The sequence below is a fragment of the Elephantulus edwardii genome, unplaced genomic scaffold (genome assembly GCF_000299155.1).
Source record: "Elephantulus edwardii isolate Elephantulus edwardi_28Jun2011 unplaced genomic scaffold, EleEdw1.0 scaffold00132, whole genome shotgun sequence".
NCBI lineage: Eukaryota > Metazoa > Chordata > Mammalia > Macroscelidea > Macroscelididae > Elephantulus > Elephantulus edwardii.
Genome location: NW_006399882.1, coordinates 7,233,206 through 7,240,814, shown reverse-complemented (window position 1 = coordinate 7,240,814; position 7,609 = coordinate 7,233,206).

Below are 7,609 nucleotides of genomic sequence, written 5' to 3'. Positions count from 1 at the left end.
TTATTAAGATTTTTTATATTATTATTAAGATTATTGAGTTTTATTCCATATATCTGCTGCACTGCAATCCCAAAGGTGCAGAATTCAAATCCACCAGATGTTCCGAAGGAGGGGCGATCTCCTCCTATGCTAGTCAGATCTGATTCGATGGCACACAGCAAGAAAAGAAAAAACAAAACAAAACAAATAAACAAAAAGAGCAATCCCATATTTCCCTTCACTCCATCCAAAACCTTTTTCTGTTGTTATCTTTCTTATTTTCCTTGTTTTTAGTATATTTTTAAAATTCTAGAATTGTTTTAGATTTAGGGAGCATTTGTAAAGATTATCTGCAAAACTATTTTTAAAAATATATAGAAAATATTTTTAATTGGTCTTCTTCAGCCATTCATATAAATGATGCTTTATTTATACTGTGTTTGATACAATTATTCATATACGTTGTTTCATTCATGTACAGTTTGCTTTATACAACCATTTGTATACATTGTGTTTCATATAATTAATTACTATTGATTTTATCACTCTGTCCATCAAATCCCCACTGTACCTTACCTAGTCCTTCACACCCCCATCTGCTCACCACTCTCTGTTGCCCTGGTGACTGTCTCTCCCTCCTCCCACAACTCTTCTCTCCTTCTCCTTTTGAACAGTTAGTTATGGTTACTTTGTTCCTATTTTCTGAAAAAAAAAAATTAATTCTGTCAAGTGTATCTTTATGTTGTCTCTCCTATTTCTTCTACCTTGTGTTTTACATTGTTTGATAGCAAAGTTTATCATTTGAGGGAGTGCAGTTATTAATGAAGCTTCACTATGTTGTTCTTCCTACCTACTAAGCCATGAGTCGTAATATTACTCTTACGGTAGGAATTCATAAATGGAATGAATTGGCACAGAGATAGCATTGGTGTTTGTCATCCCAGGTCTGAATACTTGTTGTGTCATCTCAGGCAAAGTACTTAACTTCTCAGATCCTCAATCTGTTTATCTACAAATTAGTAATAGCATCTGCCTGATTGTGTCATTATGAGGATCAAATAAGACAATGTACTGAAAACACTTAGTGCCGTATTTGGCATGGATTAAACACTTTGTACCCGAGGCATTTATTTTGCTGCTTGTTTTTTTAAGATCCAGAGCAGTCATCTAACTTGTCTCGGTTCCCATGGTTGGGCCTGTGGAAGACTATCATTCCATCACAAGATCCTTCTCATTCACAGACACTTTCATTGGTTCTACAAAATGCAAAGACTGTATGTTGTGTGTCAAGGAGCTACAAAAATGAAAATAGTAGATTTGGGGGAGAGGAAGGGACCTTCCAAACCCTAAAATAAAATTTCTCTTGCCTCTTCCCAGTTGTGTCACCATCAACAAGTGACACCCTTCCTAAAGTTCTGTGTCAAATGGGAATGTTAATCCTCTCTGATTTATAGATTAAATCAGTACATCATATGAAGTGTTTACAAGGGTGCCCAGCACAAACAAGAACTCACTAAAAGAAAAATAAGTCAATCACCACTTATTATTATAATAATGCCTTTAATAAATAATATACAGAGTAAATGAGCATAAATAAGTAAATGCCATAAAACTCATCCAACAAGTACTTACTCCTTGGGGTGGAATTGGAACTGACTCACAGCCGACGGTCCTAAGGGTTTTTCAGAGATTATAAATGACATGGGAGGAGATTCATCCATCTCTCTCTCCAGGACCCGCTGGTGGACACAAACTGCCACTTGCGTGTCACCTTGGGTTAAGGATCCCTTGGGGCTATGTGACCAGAGTAGTATTGCTGCTCCAGGAAGTAATTGTTTTAGAGCAGTTCATGGGATAACATATAGAGTCTCAAAATAAATGTGATTCTTTGGATTTGTTTTTTTTAGCTGTTTAGAAAAGTGAAACCATTCTTTGTTCATGATTCATAGAAGAACAGAGGAGACAGAGTGACCTTGACCCTGGACAGCACAGCACAGGCACAGTTGTGAACACTCAGGTGGACCCTGACTCTCAGTGACCCCACAGGGTGAGCAGAACCTCCTCACAGAGTCTCCTCATCTGTAATCATCATTGCAGGGTGAGGTCTCACTGGCTAAGCAGTTGGCTACTGACTGAAAGGTTAGTGGTTCAAACCCACCATCTGCTCCTTGGCAGTCTACTTCCACAAGAATCTACGGCTTTGGAGACCTTATGACCCAGTTCTACCCTGTCCCATATGGTCACTCTTCATTGGAATTCATTTGACAGCAGTGGGAAGATGCCCACATCGTTTACCCCACAGAACCGTTGGTGGCTTCAAACTGCTAATCTTTCAGTTAGCAGCAAAGCACTTTATCCATTGCACCACCAGAGGTCCTTTCCTCCACAGTAAGCATCTGTATCACGTCATGAAATTTCGTATGCATTCTTACTTGTGAACTGCTTGATAGAGACACAGAATGCATTTCTTTCAGTGAAGAAGGAATCTAAAGTCTTATGGAGCATCAGCTGTCAAAACCAGGCCAGGTGCCAACTGTGGGACCGACTGTCAATTACTCACGTGCAAGTTCAAAGTGAGGCTGGAGAAAATGAAGATAAGTTCAAAGGAACCAAAATATGACCTTGAATCTATCCCATCTGAACGTAAAAATCTTCTTTAGAATAAGTTAAAGGCATTGAACACTAATATGATTCAAGACAAGGTGAGTTGTGGGGTGATGTTAAGGACACCAGCCATGAAGAGAAGGCACCACATAGACAGAGGAGAAAGAAAATACAAAAAAAAGGACAGCAGAAAAGATTCTGAAAATTGCACTGGATCCTTGAAAAGCCAAAACAAAAGGAAGAGATACTGAAGTAAAAGAGCTAAATAGAAGATTTCAAAGGGCAGTTTGAGAAGACAAAGCAAGTGACTATAACAGAAGGTGCAGAAAGCTTGCAATTGGAAAATAAAAAGGGAGGAACTCACTCAGTATTTCTCAAGATGAAAGAACTTAAAAAACTAATTCAAGCCTTACTTTGTAACAGTGAGTGATATTATGGGCAAAATCTTGAACGATCCAGGAAGCATCAAAAGAAGATGGAAGGAACATTCAGATTCACTGGACCAAAAGAGAATTGGCCATCAGGGAGAGTTTTCTGGTCTTCTAATTTAGCTTCGTCTCACATACTTTGGTCATGTTGTTAGGAGAGACTATTCCTTGGAAAGGGACATCATGCTTGGAAAGGTAGAGAGTCAGTGAGAAGAAGTGCTTCAACCATATGGACTGACACAGTGACTACAGCAGCGGACTCAAGTGTATCAGAGGTGGTGAGCTTGGCATAGGATAGGGCAGGGTTCCGATCCATCATTCATAGGGTCTCTATGAGTCGTATTAGACCCAACGGCACCTAACAGCAACATACCTATCTGGTGAGTGATAGCAGGAAATGTCAGGGGGCCTAGCAAGTGGGTTCCATAGCTTTGACAGATTCAGGCTTTACTGGCACTCACTCTAAAAGGAAAGTCAAGCAAATATTCTAAGTTTAAAAATTAATAAGAGAAGGGGAAGCTCAGGCTAGTCTAAATCAAAGTAGACTTAAGAGACAAAGAAAAACAAGAGATAAGGAACGGAGGAGTCGCTATGGGGCCAGCTTTCACTTCCATCACTCAGTTTTGAGAGTTCCCAGCACTCCCAGAGTTCCAGAGGCAAGGTCACAAGATCAAGGTCAAACATCTGAAAAATGCAGATGCTGTTTGGGAGCAGAAACATTCCCAAGCATATGCCAGCTTGTGCATTCACTAACGTGGAGACTTAATAATTAAAACTGCAGCGTCTTCTAACACTCAGCTTAATTCAGCAGTTCTCTGCTGCATCTAAAATCCTTAGGGTCCTCAAACTCTCACAGGCTGAATTTCCCAGTCAGGAGCTCCAGGAATGTTCAGGATAGAGGGCTCTAAATTTGGGCTCTAACTTCCCAGAGGATGTTGCACAAAACAGTTGAGTTTGACTAAGCCCCTCTTGCTTCACCTGGGCAACAGTCCATAAAAGAGTTTAAAATTCTAGGAACGTGATGAATCTGGAAAGTGAATAACTTTTTGTTTTAATAGGCATCATTCATCCAGATGTAAGATGTGGTGAGGAACAGTTTTCTGAAGATGGAACAGAACAGGGAGTGAGGTCGCTCAGATGCTTGATTGTATCATTCTCTTGAGTCACATTCCCAAATCCACCGTGTCTGCTGGGTGCTTTGTATGACATACTAGAGTCACATTTTTATGGATCCATATATTCACACTGTGGGTGACTTTAGCCACCTGAAACTGTGACTAACTCCATAAAGTGTACCTTCGAGTACCATAATGCGGTCATAAAACTAGACTTCACATTTTACTTCTGAAAATATTGTTGAAATTAATTCGAGAGGGAGGGGACATGGATTTCTGTTCCAAATGGTATCTAACTTCTAAAGTCTTATTTACAGATTCCAACCCTCCATAAAGAGATGTCCTCCAGCATCACCCTGAGCTTCTTTGACATTGAATTTCTCAAGCCTGATGGAACTGGTCGCTTTTCTTGTCTTGACTAGTATCCAGTAGGGGGGTGAGCTTTCTTTTTCTCTCTTCCCTCCTCATAAAGATGCATCTTTTAGTTTTGTGTCCTCAAGGCTTAAATCATGTTATGGTTTAATTGTTTCCTCCTCAAAACATGTGCTGGACTCCTAACCTTTATGGCTAATGTTGTTTGGGAATGGAATTTTCTTTGTTGTGTTAATTAGATCAGCCTGCTTGGCTGGGTTGTAAATCTAATCACTTCTAAGTTATAAAAAGAGCAAATGAGACCCAGAGACAAACACTTGATAGAGAAGGTAGACACCAGGTGAGGATTTTCTACATGCCAAGTACCCAAAGAGATTCCTGACCGGGAAGAAATTGACACAGTCAAGAACCAGATTTAGACTTCAGCTTCTTAAGTTGTAAGAAAAGGAATTCTTGTCTTTTAGAGCCAACTCTGAAGGAAATTCCTTTTGCATCATCACTAGGAAACCAACACAGAAGGGTTGATAAAACAAATATTTAATCAATATTTGTTGAAGGAATGACTGAAAATCTACCAGCTGTTAATGTGCCTAAATGGAAGAGAATTCTAAATTCTTGTTTCCAGTTTAGTTTCAAAGACACTAAAGATCTACTGTCAAGCATTTGAAATGGATGGGAATGTGGTTTAACAAACCATTTGCATTAAGCAAATATAGTACTTGACTGGCTTCAGTTGTGAAGAGTTAAATTGTGCATTGCTGCCAACTTCAGAATATCTTCAAAATATCTACAAAAAGGTGAGCCAATCACTGTAGCTTTGGTTGAAAGAAAATTCCTACTGCATTTGAATTCTTGGAATGTGTAGGTACCAGAGAAGGTGGCTTTGATGTGAATGTATGGAGGAATCAATCTTGATGAGGTTTCCCTGAATATTTTTACTCATTCACTGCTGTCAAATTGGAACTGACTCAAAGCTGACTTTCTAGCAGGTTTTCAGAGGCTGTTAATGACACAGGAGAAAAGTGCCTTTCATTCTCCAGTGGAGCAGCTAGTGGATTCGAACCACATGGCTTTAGGTTGACAGTTCAACTTACGATCCAGTAGCTCCCTGCTGTCTGGTGCTGTTCAGTCAGCTCTGAATCATAGCGACTCCATGTAAATAGAACTTAGCTCTGCCCAGTCATAAGGAGACACAACACACTGGGAAAAATCTGCAGTTAGGGACCTCTCCAAATTATTGAGGAGTAGTGATGTCAGTTTGTAGACTAAGGTGCATCTGATTAAGGTCATAGTATTTCTGATTACTTGCTATGCATCTGAGAGCTGGGCAATGAATAAGGATGACAGAAAAAGAATTGATGCCTTTGAGCGGTGGTGTTGGAGAAGAGCACTGAACATCCTATGGATGGCCAAGAGAGTGAACAGATATGTCTTGGAGAGGGTGCAGCTGGAGTGCATTTTGGAGGCAAGAATGATGAGGCTATGTCTCACATACTTTGGACATGTTGATGTTGTTGTTGTTAAGTGCCTTTGAGTCTCAAGCGACCCTATAAAGGAGAGTCCTTGACACTTGGGTGCCTTTCATCCTTTCTTCAGGTTCATAGGGTTTCCGGAGGTAAGCTGTTATGGAAGTGGATGCCATTCCTCCTTCCAAGTTGGACATGTTAGGAGATGGTATTCCTTGAAGAAAGACATGATGCTTGGAAGAGTGGAAGGTCAGCAAAGGAGAGAAAGACCCTCAACCAGGTGAACTGATACAGTAACTGCTACAATAGGCTCTTGTGTATCAGGAAGTGAGAGGATGGCGCAGGACAGGACTGGGTTCAGATCTTTTGTTCATAGAGTTACTATGAGTCGTCCTTGACTCAACGGCACCTAACAACAACAATCCTGATCCATCCCAATTATCTCTTGCACTTAAGCCCATTGCTGTAGTCACTGTGTCAACTTTGTCTCAATGAAGGATGTCCTTTCCTTCACTGGTCCTCTCCTTTTCTAAACATGATGTTTTTTTACAAGGATTGGTCCCTCTTGATAAAACGCCCAGATCATGTGAGACAAAGTCCTCTACATACATATCAAGGCTGCATGAGAAGATGATGTTTTTGACTCACTTAAGTTTATTGTCAAAGCCACTGAATAGTGAGCATATTCTGCCCCTACTTAAAGAGTTGAAAGTGTTTTACTTAATTTCTCTGATGCTTTAAGCTAAACCTAGGTGATGAGAGCTGACTCCAGTGTGTGTCAGAGGAAAGCTCTGCTCTGTAGGGCTCAGTGGCTGATTTCTGAGAAGATTGCCAAGTCTTGCTCTCAAGGTGTTTCTGAACTTTCAACTTGTAGGTTAGCAGATAAGCACATTAACTATTGTACTAGCCTCCTGGCTAGTGCTAAATGCCTCCTGGCTGCACAGAGTGAATGAGGGCCACCTACAAAGGAAAGCAGGATTACAAGACAGAAACTACAGCATTGATGGCCCTTCTTCCTCCAACCATGTTTGAAATGAGGTTCACCTTTGATCTTGTCAGTTACATAGGGTAATATATGTTCTTTTTTGCTTAAGTTGAGCCAGCTTTCTGTCACTGGCATCCGAAAGTGTTCCAATACTAATTTTTATTTTCGTACCATTCAGATTCCTGGAATAGTCATTAATAGGATATTGGTTAAGAACATTTTGAAACAAACAAACAATGGAATGTTTGTTTTTTTAGAAAGGTACAAATGTAGGTCCATATTAACAAACAGGAACTCATGATGTATTGCTGTTGTTTTTGTTATGTGCTGTCTAGTTAACTACTACTCGTAGTGACCCAACACGACAGCTCTGAACTCAGCTTTATCCGGAGCCAGTCTCACTGCCTCTGACACCTACCATCATTACACTAGTTATTGTGTCAATCCATTTCATCCAAGGTCTTTCTCTCCTGTTCTGTCTCTTGACCCTTCCAAGCATGATGTCCTTCTCTAAAGACTGGTCACTTCTGGCTATATATGTGAGACGGAGTCTCAAAATCTTTGCCTCCAGTGTAAAATGGTGCAACCCCTGTGGAAAGCAGTATGGCGCTTTCTCAAAAAGTTGCAAATAGAGATACCATTTGACCCAGCAATTCCACT